Source organism: Lactuca sativa, chromosome 9, assembly GCF_002870075.4.
Source record: "Lactuca sativa cultivar Salinas chromosome 9, Lsat_Salinas_v11, whole genome shotgun sequence".
NCBI lineage: Eukaryota > Viridiplantae > Streptophyta > Magnoliopsida > Asterales > Asteraceae > Lactuca > Lactuca sativa.
In genome coordinates, this window is record NC_056631.2 from 148,408,682 (window position 1) to 148,423,212 (window position 14,531).

Consider the following 14,531-nt stretch of genomic DNA (forward strand, 5'->3'; position numbering starts at 1 on the left):
TTCGCTAAGGATTAACCCCAGAAACTAATCAAAAGTGTAACACGACTCATCGTATATCGAACCATATCAAGTATAGTTTGATTTCTCCTTTCAAAGATGTCATTGTGTTATGACGTTCTTGGAGGATCCAGTTGTGAAACAATTCCAAATTTCTAAGATGGTCGTAGAATTCATCACTAAGATACTCTCAACCTCTATCAAACTAATTGAAAAACCACTATAAGGTGATTATCAAAAATCTATCAAACTAATTGAAAAACCACTAGAAAACTAAGCTCGTAATTCCTAATCATAGTAATAACAACCTTGCTCTAGTTTCCCATGATCAAGTCAAGCTCGTCTCGCCTTAGCTTCGTACTTCACTTTAGTCCCTGCATATCAGAGCAAATGTGAGTACACATCCTGTGTCAAGGATCCAAGAATCAAAAGTTGAATTTGAATTGGTTTGAATCATAATTATACATAAGGTGCCAATGCCATTGGCCTTATTCTTTTTGATTTATTCTAGGTATTTTAGGTAGCTACATTTTTAGTGTCCCTTTTATTGGTAGTAGAAGAACATGGCCTCATGAGGTTTACTAACCGGTGCTATTTCAGAATCGATCTTCTTTGGCTTTGGGTTGCACCTTCTGATTTTTCCTTTTCCCTTACCTTTGGGACGAAAGGTCTTCTTTCTCGTGACACCACCTTCCCTATTGGCTAGAATGGGAGTGGCAGAGCTGGTGCTATGAAGATGGATCATACTCCCCCTGGTATTTTTCAACATACCATGTAGCTCCATCAAGGACTTTAACATGTTATTTATATCGAAGTTCATGATGAATTAATGATACGAACTAGTTAACGAGTTAAGCATTATTCAATATCCAACTCTTGAGGAAATGGAGACCCTAGATGCTTAAGTATATCAATGTACCCCTTCAGTTTTACAACATAGATACTAATAGATCCTCTATAGTAAAGCTTACACCTTAGAAGAGATTTCATAACTTTAAATCTCTAATGTCCAACTTGCTCTTGGAAATTTTCCTTGAGATGCTCATTCATTTTGTATTCCCCAAGGTTCCTGAAGAGATTTTGGAGCTTAGGAACCATGGTCGCTAACATAAGACATGTGAATTTAGTCGAGTAATTATGATTTTTTATCGTAATCATCAAACTCTTCAGTTATAGCATCTACATAAGGCTCCTAAGGGATGTCTTCATCCAAAACATAATCTTTCTTCTCATACCTAAGGGTAATCCTTAGCGAATGAATCTAATCGAGATAGTTTAGGCCAGTGAGTTTATCCCTAAAGATGAGTTGGAGTAGTGAGAAGTTAGACAATGAGGTAGGTGAGGGGGGGAACAATCACACTTGTACTAGTAGACATCTATAAAAACAAAGTTAGAGGTTAGTTTGATTAAATCCATTTTAAACTAATTACAAAATTACCAAATTATTTAAAAAAAAATGTCTAAGACCCATATTTCACTTTATTATGTAAAATGGATTAGCCAAAATCACACCATGAAGTTATTTAGGTAGGCAGATTGTTTGTCAGTTTTAATCTCTATGAAACTCCTATATATGTCGAGATTTATTGACTTATGTCAAAAACAAGTTAATGTTTTCCATTCTGATTTATCATTCATGACTGGATTAGTTGAGGATCATGAATCTAAATGGTAATTCAACCATGAAAAACACACATGATCCTCGGCTTAAGTAACGCTTGAGAATCGCAAGTATCACATCGCCCTTTCTATAATCAAAATAATGTGTTGGCTCCAAGCACTAACCTGCATAAGCAGATTACAAGGAAATTTGTGGTTTTATAGGTAACATGAGATTTACATTTTATTTAAAACAAGTTTTTGTTTTATTTCGGTTAAAATATTTTAACTTTTAAAAGTAATGATTTCAAATTCATATAACCATTAAAATAAGAAACATACAATAAAATACACAATAAGTGCAAGTAACAACACCATCAGCCTTGATTCTATATGGATCCCCTATGATCCATCAAAGCAAAGACTAGTCATACTAAGGACAAAAGGTACTCTTCAAATCCGCATGTCAAACAACCATCAAAGCTTGATGCCATCTCGAACTTCATGGAACTCCAAACTCTAATGTCCTTCACTTGTTCTTCGATCTTCAGAACATTACATCTTTCTATTCTAAATTATAAAATCCTAACTAAACTTTAATAATTAAAAGGATTTCTAATTACAGAACTAGAAAACAATGAAGGTCACAATGACCAAAAGTAGAACCATAACAAGAAACACATAAGTTAACTCAAGCTGTAGTGTGTCGGATCCATACAATTCAAACAGACAATTATTCACACTTGGATTGTAATTTTTAGATTAAATTATACTCATAAAATTGAAAGCAAGTAGACTTACAATTGACTCAATGACTTCACATGCAAGAAATTATGAAAGCAATAAAACATCAATTATCGACTTTTGATTAAATATCATTAAATAAATAAAACAATAATCAAGGGAATCCCAAACCTATAAATGGACATATTTGCATGAGTTTAATATCGAGTCATATGTATAAGTGACCATCATACTTGAATAAAAAAACAAAGGAAACTGTGAACATTGACTTCGCACTGCATAGGATGGATCTAAGCGCCACGATCCACTAACACAGTCGCAATTTACAAAATTTAGGGTTTCTTGTTTCAAAAGCCTTTGTGTCGTGTAGAGTTATCCTTCACACCGTGAACTTCATGAAAATAGTAAAACCCTAATAGATTTCCATTTATAACTAAAACCTTTTAAAGCAATCTAAAACCAGTAATAAGATGTCATCTATTGTTGAACATGAAAATTCGATTAAACAAAAAAAAACAAAACAAAAAAAGTGCATTAGAGGTAAACAAGTGGCTTTGATACCATTGTTGGGTTATGAGGATCTTTAGCCACAAAGTCACACTATGGAAGCATACACAATAAAACAGTAGCTCATGAACCCAAAAGCATATCCATGTTAAACCTATCCAAGCAACAAAATAACAACCACAGAAGAGTTAAGAGATCATACCTTTGTAGCCTTTGATTTCTTTGTCTTAGCTAGCTGACCGATGGGAGGATTCAAAGTAGAATCCCTCTTTTGTGATCACTACAAAGACACAAACATCAACACTAGAACCACCACGAATAATAGAACAAACCATAAACGATTAGGATTTCTGTCGGATCTTCGTTGCATGTAGAGAAGATCTTTGCGGTATGATTATCAAGAACTATATGGTTTTGAGAATGAGAGCACCGCCATATTTCTAAAGGTTTCTCACAATTGAATAAAATCTCAAATCCAGTTCTAGGTGTCTCTATTTATATGGGAAAGATTTAAGCCCTAAGGGATAACTACTTCGTTAGTAAGTAATTATCCTTATCATTGGTAATTATCTCAATATCATGTTATTACACTTAGGACCTTCTAGATCTACACGTTTCATTTAATTAATTAAAGACTTAATTAATTAACAAATCAAATCCCTATTTTTATTCTTTGACCAATGTTATACATATTTTCTCTTTCATAAAACCGAAAAGGACACTACCATTAATAGTAATATTACCAACTAGTTGTGAAGGTAGGAACCATCTTTCAAAATGAATTGTTTGTAAGCATAGTATGACTCATCATCTACCAAATTAAACAATGCTTGGTTTCTCTATCCAACTACATTATTTACGACAATGCTCTAGATAGAGATAGTTTGCAAAACTGTTTCAGAATTGCTTATATGATCATTAAAAGTTTGATAGAGATGCTCACTATCCGTATTGGATCTAAATATCTCATCCTTTTTCCCAATTGATCCTTAAGTTCAATTAATAGAAGCTATAAACTCTTTAAAGATTCCAGGATTATATTTATTCAAATAAGCATGATCGTACCCTTTAAATGTAATGAAATTGAACTTATTGTGGTTAATCTGAACGGTCCATTAGTGTGAACTAACTCCAATAGATATTTCATCCCAAGTGATGCATTCTTCATCTATCTTGATAAATAATGTTTGCATTTATCATTAAACTTGTAGTCAATTGATTTCCAAAATCCTATCTAACTGGATATTTGGTAATGCATTTGTTATTTATATCTCCAAGAAGATGATTCCAAAAATACATTTTACCTAACTTTTGGATGTATTTTAATTGAAATTGAACTATTGTTACTATACTAGTTTTGTAGATTTCATTACTCGCTTTTTAAAATAGAAAACATATAGAACGTCTTTTATTTACATAAGTCATAACCATCTCATGAAACGTTGTATAAACATTTTCAATCATAATACCATTGATGTGTATTTTATATACTAGTTTTATATTTATAAAAAGGACTTAATCATAACTAAGGCATGTTAAAAAATTAGGCAAGTGTACCTATTCATATAGCAGGATAGTGATGGTAAGACCAAGATGTCGAAAACTTGGGCAACGGATTTCAATACGGATTTTTCACTACTAATTAAACTAGAAAATAATACTAAAAAGGGGGTTTTCTGATTTTCAAGTTCAAAAACTTCAAACATCAATTTAAAAGAAACTAATAACCACCAAATAATTAAACTAAGCAGAACAGAGCATATTATGATTGTAAGAAAAATATAAAAGGTACTTCCATCTGGATTCCATTCACCTCTTGACTACGTTTGATATATCTATAAGTGCAATTAGTTAAAAAAATTATTTACCAATTCCTTAATTGACTAGTATTTGTGATTAGATTACTAATCCTTTGATTTTAAGTGATTCTTAGTATTCTTTGCGTACCCTCCAAGTAATCCATTTTGTAGATATCCAATACATATATCATTCATGTCATCAACTCTATGTCATTAATGTTATTATGTCGCAGTGTGGTCTTTAGAATTTGTCATTATTTTGCTCTTTGTTGATCTGTTCTTGCAGTCATGTTTCTAACACATCAATTCAACTCCGTTTATTCTGAGAATATCTTCAAATCTACAAAACAATATTTAGACATAATAAGTATAAAATATCATCAATTAAAACCAATATGTATCTAAAAGTTCAAAGATACCACATAAAATGTATGAATATAAATGGCGATATCAACCATATAGGCTAAAGATTTAGGAGAACAAGTTGGCATTTTATCCTATGGATAGTAGGAAGTGCTCAGTATCTATGATCAAGTTCTCTTTTATATATTTCAATCTCATACTTTCTTTTTGTCGCTACACATTATTACAAATGTTAGTACCTTATCCTTAGTAAAATACTCAAGGGTTAGAAGTAATACTCCAATGATGTTAGGAATTCATATATATATATATATATATATATATATATATATATATATATATATATATATATATATATATATATAATTGTGACATACTATTTGGCTTGTAGCTTTTCAGCTCTTTTATATATAATGTGCATCTATGATTTCTTACTCTTTTCTTTCTTTGGAAACAAAATGACTATCAGATAATGCCTTAGAGTTAGGCTTCCTCTTATCCTTAGTGTTGGGGTTGGCATTAGGTATACCAACTCTAACTGTCGTTTACCCAAATACAATTGGCTTTCTGCTTCTTGACACTTCAATTCATGATATCAAATACAGGAGCATTGAAGTTGGAGTTTCTATGCATGGCCATGTTAGTCTTAGAAACCCTCAATGTTCCTTGCAACTCCATGGTGGATCTTTCCCGATCGTTCATATAGTAAACTAATTATATGTACATGTTAGCTAGTTGGTCATGATAATCATAATCAACTCCTAACTTAATGGAATTCCATGTCGCTTTATTAGTCAATGTGCAATGTACATTTGGCACTTGCTCCTTCGTATAGCTAAAGATGTACTTGCTGGATGAACCTCATGAAGAGCTTTATCTAGGCACAACTTTTCTGTTCTTTCTTGAGAACTATTCTCAAACTATGAATTTAGTTAAGATTGGTCAACTTAATTAACTTCTCCTTTTAGAGTTTTATGTATTTTAATTTGGGAATAGTTATTGTTTTTGTGAAAATAATAATTATAAGAGAGTATTACTAGTTATTATTTCATATGTTATGAATCAATAAATCATGCACAACATTTTGGACGAGTTGGATTCTTTTGTCTTTTACCTAAAGACAAAGTTTATATTTTATAAACTTGGAGTTTATAAAAATAAAAGAATCTTTCTTATAAAAATAAGCATGGCTGAAACATGATGATGGTGTGGGAGGTTGCTTGTCAATCTTCCACCTTTTGTCTCCCATGATTCTAGAGGCTACCATTACTTTAGATTATTTTAATGGTTAGGCCTTACCTTTCATGGACTATATAAGAATGTCTTATGAATGATAAATGTGCAAGTTTTTGTTCTTCACTCTTCCCTTCTTCTTCTCTCTAAAACCGTGAGTATGAAGAAGCTCCAAACCTTTGAAGTTTGGTGCTTTACTTTGGTGTTTAGAAGAGCTCTTGAGTTGTTTCCTTTAGTCCTTATTTGACGCAACATGTTGATATTATGTTTTATGCATGTTAAATGAGATTTAAAACATAAGTATCATCACCCAAGTTTTGGTTCATTAAAATATGACTTTTATCATAAGATGCATAAAATTGAGTTTATAAAATGAAATGAGTTTATTCTATAAATTCATGAAGTCATAAGGTTTTGATTGTTAAAAGAATATTTAAAATAATGATTTTATAACTCATCCAAAACTCCAAGTTAAAGCATAAAATAAAGTTTTATTAAGACTGTTACCGGTTCTTAAAATCGATCTACGACTAAACTTTAAAATACCGTATTTTAGTTTATAATTGATCACGGTTAATGGAAAATAAAATGAAATTTTATTTGGAACCTAAAGAACCTCATAACAAGTGATATGAATTTTACAAAAGAGTACATGAATTATTGGATGCATGCAATATTTATGAGACCATGTTTTTATAAACTATAATTGTAAAACATATATAACCCTTATTTACAAAACTTCGAATCTATGAAATCCATTTAAAATTTACTTGGGATTTTTGTGCAGTTCATATGGATTTTAGGGTCACCTTATTCATTTGAGTTGTGAAAAATATTCAAGGTGTTTTTGTATTTGCTTATGGGATAAAGGTCACCTAACCATTTGTGAAATATAACTCATATGTTTTTTAAATGGATGATTTGATCAATTTATTATGTGATAAAGGTCACTTAAGCATAAGAGTTTGATGCATAGATAGGATAAACATGCCATGCTAAACAATATTTGTTTAGGATCACATAATCTAGGAGTTACATATCGTATGCAATTGGTAATCGCTATCTACCGAGTTTGATTAAGTTTATGGGATAAAGGTCACCTAAGCATTTACTTGTTTTGTTACTTGGATCCTAGACTTTAATAAATTAATGTTTTAAGAAACGATATAAGGTATTAATTTTCTAAGACTAAATATTGAAAATACTAAATGAAACTTTGTTAAATTTTGTTGATAACTGTTAATAATTTTACGCCCTACAAAACCTCTCTCTTGTTGAGTTTCAAGAGATAATAACATTTGATGGTTATAATTTCTATAACTGGTATAATATCTTGAGGTGTTACCTTTAAGATAAATAGAAATTATATATACTGAAAGATCTCATACCTGAAAAACCTCTGCAACCAGTTAGTTTGATCATGATACTTTGATGGAAGTATTATTGTGATGATGATAATGTGTCTCACATCATACTGAAGAAATTAACCATGACTTGCAGAAAGTCTTGGATAATTATGAAACATATTAGGAGGGTGTTTGGAAAAACTTTTTAAATGACTTTTGTCTTTTAACTTTTCTAAAAAGATATAAAGATGTTTGGATGATGCAAAAGTTCTTTTCAAAATAACTTTTTGTAAAGAAGAAAATGGTGAGTTTTCAAAAGTCAAGAAAGTGTGACTTTTTGTAACTTTTGGACTTTTAAAGCTAAATCACACTCAAAAGTCAAAAAATACCACCCAAACACTTTTTAAAACCCACTTTTGACTTTTGTTTCCTCAAAAGAACTTTTATAAAAAGAACTTTTACAAAAAGATCTTTTAGGCTTAAAAAGTTTTCCCAAACACCCCCTAGATGTCTCATCAAGTAAAACAAATATTCAACCAGAACACTAGAAATAACTTCAAGTCTGTTCAAGCATTGAATAAAAGGAAGTCTAAGAGATTGTGCACTCATATAGACTTATAGTTCAGTTAAGGAAAATACAACATAAACCAAGAAATCAAGAAAGGACCAAATGATTAGTGTTGTTTCTATTGTGGAAGAAACTGGACACTAAAAGAGGATTTGCTCCTCTCATCTCGTCAAGCTAAAGAATTCTGACTTGGACAAGACTTCAAATATCTATATGATAGAACTATTTATTTTTCCATCATTCACTTGAGTATGTTATACTTCAAGTGACACTAATAATTGATATTATGTGTTGATGATTGGAAGAAATAATCAACTGATTACAAATGAATGGTATTTCATGTTGAAGATATAACAAGTGTTGTTATAATATTTTATTTAAACAATAAATGTTTTGTACTTATCCTTATAGGGACATGTAATAGCTGTAATTTATGAATAAACTAGGGTTTGGACCGTCCGCGCGATGCTGCAGAAGCTTGATATATTGAAAAACGCACCTTGACATGGATATGGTTTGTGGGAGAAATTTGGAGACAACTTTCAACATAGATACTTTCAACCATAGCCCAAAATTGTAGACTATAATGCTATCTTGAGACAACTTTCAACATAGTTACTTTCAACCATAGCCCAAAATTGCAAACTACAATGTTATCTTCTGCCACAATGATGTTAATTTATACAGTTTTTTAGTGATGATCTTGAGCCTACATATCTGGATCATATAAAATCAAGCAACAGAACAACTGTAGTTAATTCAAACGTTTGTTGATCTTTTATCATCTTCAAGAAATAAAAACATAAACAAGGTGTTGAAAAAATTAGAGGTCCCAAGGTAACCCTCTACAAAGTGGACCACAAAAGTATAAAAATAAAGTTTATATCTTAATAATTATGTATGGATAAAATTTGAAAGTATATCATATTTGGTACAATACTACAAATAACAATTAATAAAAAAAATAATTAATAAAAATTAATATTAATCAAAATGAAACCTATAAAAACAAATTATGTAAGGACGAAAAATGTAACTTTAAAATATAATAAGGGACCGGAATCCCAACTTACAAAATACCAATAATATAACTTCATAAAAATTAGGATGAAAAAAATTAATTCAAATTTAGTTCAGGGGAAAAAGTGTAAATATAAAAGTTTGTTATAAGAAGAATAAAAAATTATATTTCCAAATAGAAGCTTATTTGCATTTTGTATCAAATGTTTTTAACAATTATAATATGATTTAAATTTAGTAGTTTTGGCTTTTGAAAAAGCAATAGTTAATGAATAGTAATTCTCCCTCATAAACCATATTTGGTAATTAATATATACAAGAGTTTGAACCCTCTGCACGATGTTGTGAAAACCTGATAGTTGAAAAACGTAACATAACATGGATAAGGTTTCGTGGGAAAAATTTTTAGACAACTTTCAACCTAGTTTAAACCTTCAAGCGTGTTTTGACCATAATTTTATTTTTATATTTTTGTGTTTCACTTAGCAAATGAGTTATGCATAAAACGGACCATAGAAATATAAAATAAGATTTCGAACCAAACAATTATATTGGAAGAGACAGACAAAATAAAGTTTAAAAGTGTATCTTGAACGTATTAATTTTATAAGGTGATACCACAGTAAATACCATAAAAGTTTATATCGTTTAAATAAAAATGTAATAGTAATAAAAATGAAAACTATAAAAACAATCATGCAAGGGACCAAAAATGTAATTTAAAAATATAGTAAAGGAAAATCATAACATAAAAACATCTATAATTTAACTTTAGAATTATGAAAGGTAAAAACTGTTTCATCAAAATTTATTTAGGGGAGAAAATGTAAATATGAGATTTTTTTTATTAGCATAATCAAACTTGCTATTTTCAAGAAAATGCATATTTCACAACTTATATTATATTTTGTAAACCTTGTATCTTGATCTCGACTTAGTGTGTTTTGGATTGAGAGTAGTAGAAGCTAATGAATAGTAATTCTGTGAGTGGCACTTTACTTGGAAATTAATATATATATATATATATATATATATATATATATATATATATATATATATGTATATATATATATATATATATATATATATATATATATATATATATATATATATATATATATATTAATTTCCAAGTAAAGTGCCACTCACATTTAGATTTACTTATCGTTTAATAGAGGTTCATATTCATGTTCTGAAACGATGTATTCTGTGTTAAAGAATAATTTTCTCATAATGTTATTTATTGTCACACCTCAAAACCTGAACGGCGGAATCGTTCGGGGGTGGAGGACATCATGTATAGTATCACAACAATGCAAAGTAGTAAACATGCAACAACATCATCCATTGCATTAATAATATAATTTCATACAAGTGTGTTCTGTCATGTTAAATAGACACCAAAAAGTACATCAAAATAAAAGACGAGTCTTGAACGAACTCCATCTTCTCAAAAATCTGGCACCTGTACCTGTCTACTGGTGACCTGAGAATACAAGTTATTTTGAAAGCGAGTATCAGCTTTAAAGCTGGTGAGATCATAAGTATATAAATGTCTATGTTTGTATGAAAGCATCTGTAAAAATGTTTGTAAGATGTAATGTATAAAGATGTAATGTATAAGTTTTGTAAAGTTTGTATTTGTTTGAACACTCCTAGAAACCCTATGTTTCCTACTAAAAGTAGCCTTCTACCAAGGCATCTAGTAACTATGTGTGTCTCTTGTAAGAGTGTGTATTTTCCCAAATCTGACTATCATTAACCAAAAATATAGTTTTTACATTACCGTGCATCGTGTGAATGTTCACGAAGTGAATGTAATGGGAAAAATATTATAGTAATGTAGTGTTGTATTAAGTAACTACTGCTGTACTAACTACCTTAAACCAATTGTTATTTAAAGTACAATGTGATCGGCCTGTACCATGCTACCGACTCAATAGTAAAACGACGATGTAAGACGCCGTAAGAAATGACATTTGGCACCCGTAGACTTGCAAGTCCCACTGTAGCGAGCAACAAGGTGTAGGATAGTCAATCCAGTATAGATCTATACGCAAACTCATACGCTCCCCAATTAAGGAGATTCTGGATACAAAAACGGTCATGGCAGGTAGTGCCATGACCCGCTTAATGGATTACATAACTAAATGTAATGTATATGTAATGTATGTGCTAGCTGTATTGTGTGTTCTTCCTCTGTCTAGCCTATATGTTTGTTTCTCATCACTATGTATTATGTTTGTTTCTCATTACTATGTATTAGGTTTGTTTCTCATCATTATGTGTTATGTTTGTTTCTCATCACTATGTATTATGACTCATGTATGAACTGACTCTTTGTATGATTCATTGTTCTAGTATTAGTATTATTAAAACCCTAAACTACGCCTATTGTAGTTTACTAGTAATATAACTTGTAAGTATGAACATGGGAGTATACCCCTGCTACCCAGGGTATTGAATTGACTAGAAGAACCTTTATGACTATATATGTACACATGATACATAACTAATAGTTAAACGACCTTCGGACGGATACCCGATATCCTACCAGACCACATCCCAACGGGGAAAAGGAAATAAGGCGGGTTAGCCTTCCTAAGTCCTTCAAGCATTACTTATATAACTATACATATCTAGACATGCAATTGACAATATAAAAGTATAAAAGAAGTTTTGTAAAAGCATTTGATATGTAAAAGAATTTTTAAGATAGTTTGAAGTAAAACAGTTTAGTAAAGCAGTTTGAAAGTAAGAGATTCACTTGTTGATAGTTATTAATCACATGCGATTGAGATAATAACTATAGTAACTTTACTTGTATTCCCCCTCCCTATAAAGCATTTAAAAACATTTAGAAACGTTTAAAAGGTTAATTCAAGGGGGTATGCACTCACCTGTAGTGAGTAGATTGGATTGAAGTGTCGGATACGATGCTAGGTGACAAGTGGAGACTTGTACACACACAGCGAGCCTAGTTATCATATAATCAATATATATATATATATATATATATATATATATATATATATATATATATATATAACTAATTAGTCACTTTATCTCTAATAAATTAAGTTTAGACACTCTAGAACATGGGAACACTTTGTTTCAAGTGTTAAAGATCCCAAGGGTTGCAACCAAGTGTTGTAGGGCATAGCTAGTGAGTGTAGGGTTCAAGGAAACTCCATTAGGGAGTTTACGGGTTTATGGTCATAACCAAAAGAGTTTACAGTCGTAAACCCTTGAGTTTATGGTCGTAAGCTCACACTCTTTTTGACCATTTGTTGTTTGAAGCCTTCTAAGCCAATCCAAGCATTCCTACTTCATGTTTAAGCCTTAGGAAGTGTTTTGTGGCATCAATACACTCCTAAATGGAGTTTCCGGCCCATGGACCATTTCTCCATGAGTTTACTGCCGTAAACTCCTATGGAACATGGTTTTATGACGGTTTCAAGTCCTAAGCACTTCAAGGTAATAGTCTAGGTTAGATTCTAGGCATAAGGAAGAAATAAGGGCCACTTATACTCACTTTGAGGTGTTTACGGTTTTGGGAGCTCCCCAAACCGTAAACACATATATATGGGGGATTTTTGTGCTTTTCTTATGATAAACACATCAAGGAAGGATCTAGACAAGTCCCTAAGGCATTGTGAAGGACTAAGGCACCCTAAGGCACCCTTTAGCACCTTACTTGGTGTTTACGGTTTTGGGAGCTTCCCAAAACCGTGAACACCTTGTTCTTGGTGTTCTTGGGACATTTCCTTGATGTAATGATGTATAACAAGCCTTACAATACACTAGGGTAGGAATACTTACTAGTTGGAAGCTTGAAATGAGCTAAAAGTCCAAGAACACTAGTGTGTGTTCTTGGTGTTTTGGAAATCTAATCAAAACAGGAAATTTGATGGATTAAAAGATGTATAATCACTAGTTGTTATGATTTAACAACAAATCAAGCCAAGAAGTACTTACGTTTTCGGGAAATCGGGTGAAAGACGGGATGGTAGTTGAGAGTGTTTGGAGTTTACTCTTGAGATTGCAAGAAAGAAATGAGGCACTTTGGGGAGTAAACTCATGCTTAAGGCATGAGTTTACGGTTTTGGAATAATTTCCGGCCCAAACATAAAAGTTTGGCCGAGAATTCCTTAACTACGTGGTACTGTTTTGGAATTTCAAGACTCGAGATGGCACTTTCTTTCACCCGTTCGTTTAAAGAATAATTATTAAAATAATCAAACGAACTTCAAATTTGCTAAAAACAAATAAAAATGAAATTGACCTATAACTTTAAGTGATTGACTTTAGGGTTTGACCGAACGAAAATTTCGGGTTGTCACATTTATGAAGTAAATCTATAATCTTTTATTGAATTAATAGTTCTGATCATAACACCTATATGAACAAATGATATTTGATTGGAACTTATCTATGTGATAATCATCATGACAATATAAATAAGAAATATATATACCAACTTCAAAATGATAGAATTTTTAAAGGCAAATGAGCTTGATTCATCTGATATATGTAAATCCTATTTATATGGAAAGATCATTCACAAGTGTCTTTATCTATTAGTAGTTAAAGAACAAAAGGCTTGACAAAGAGTTAATACATAAGTGATGTATGTAATCATTTCAATTCATGAATAGATTTGGTAATAGATACTTAATCAATTTCACTGACGACTTTTATTCGTTATTGTTGAAACCTTTGATTTTCTCAAATTGTTTCATAGTGAAGAGTGAAATATGACTTAATGAGACCATCATTAACCTTTCATTGTGATAAAGAAAACGAGTTTTTATAAAACCAAGTCTTCTTGGAACATCTTAGGAGTTGTGGAATTGATTCACAACTCATTCCCACAAAAACACTCACTTGTCATTAATATGTTTTTTGTGGCACAGGATCACCTGGTCACTTGAATCTATCTTTTGATATTCGAGGTAGCCTTCAAATTCTCTAGTGGGATAGGGTCACCTAGCCACTAGCCGAATGTCGATAGTACAAGGTTTTGAATAGGATAAAAATAGACATTTTAGTCTATCACACGATGTTTATTAAAAGAACTATTTTGTTACACCCCCGAACCGGAAACGGCGGAAATGTGCGGGGGCGAATGACTTCATCTTGTAATATCTTAGCAAGTTTGTATAAATAAAACACAGACATCATCATCACCATGCATTAAATATAACAACATACATAGTTTACATCATTGTGTTTGTTGATAAAGTTACATCCCAAAAATAAAGTGCATGTTGAAAACAAACTACAACAACATCCCAAAAGTCCAAAGCTACCAACCTGCCTAGTGAGTTCCCGAGAATACAATTTATTTTGAAA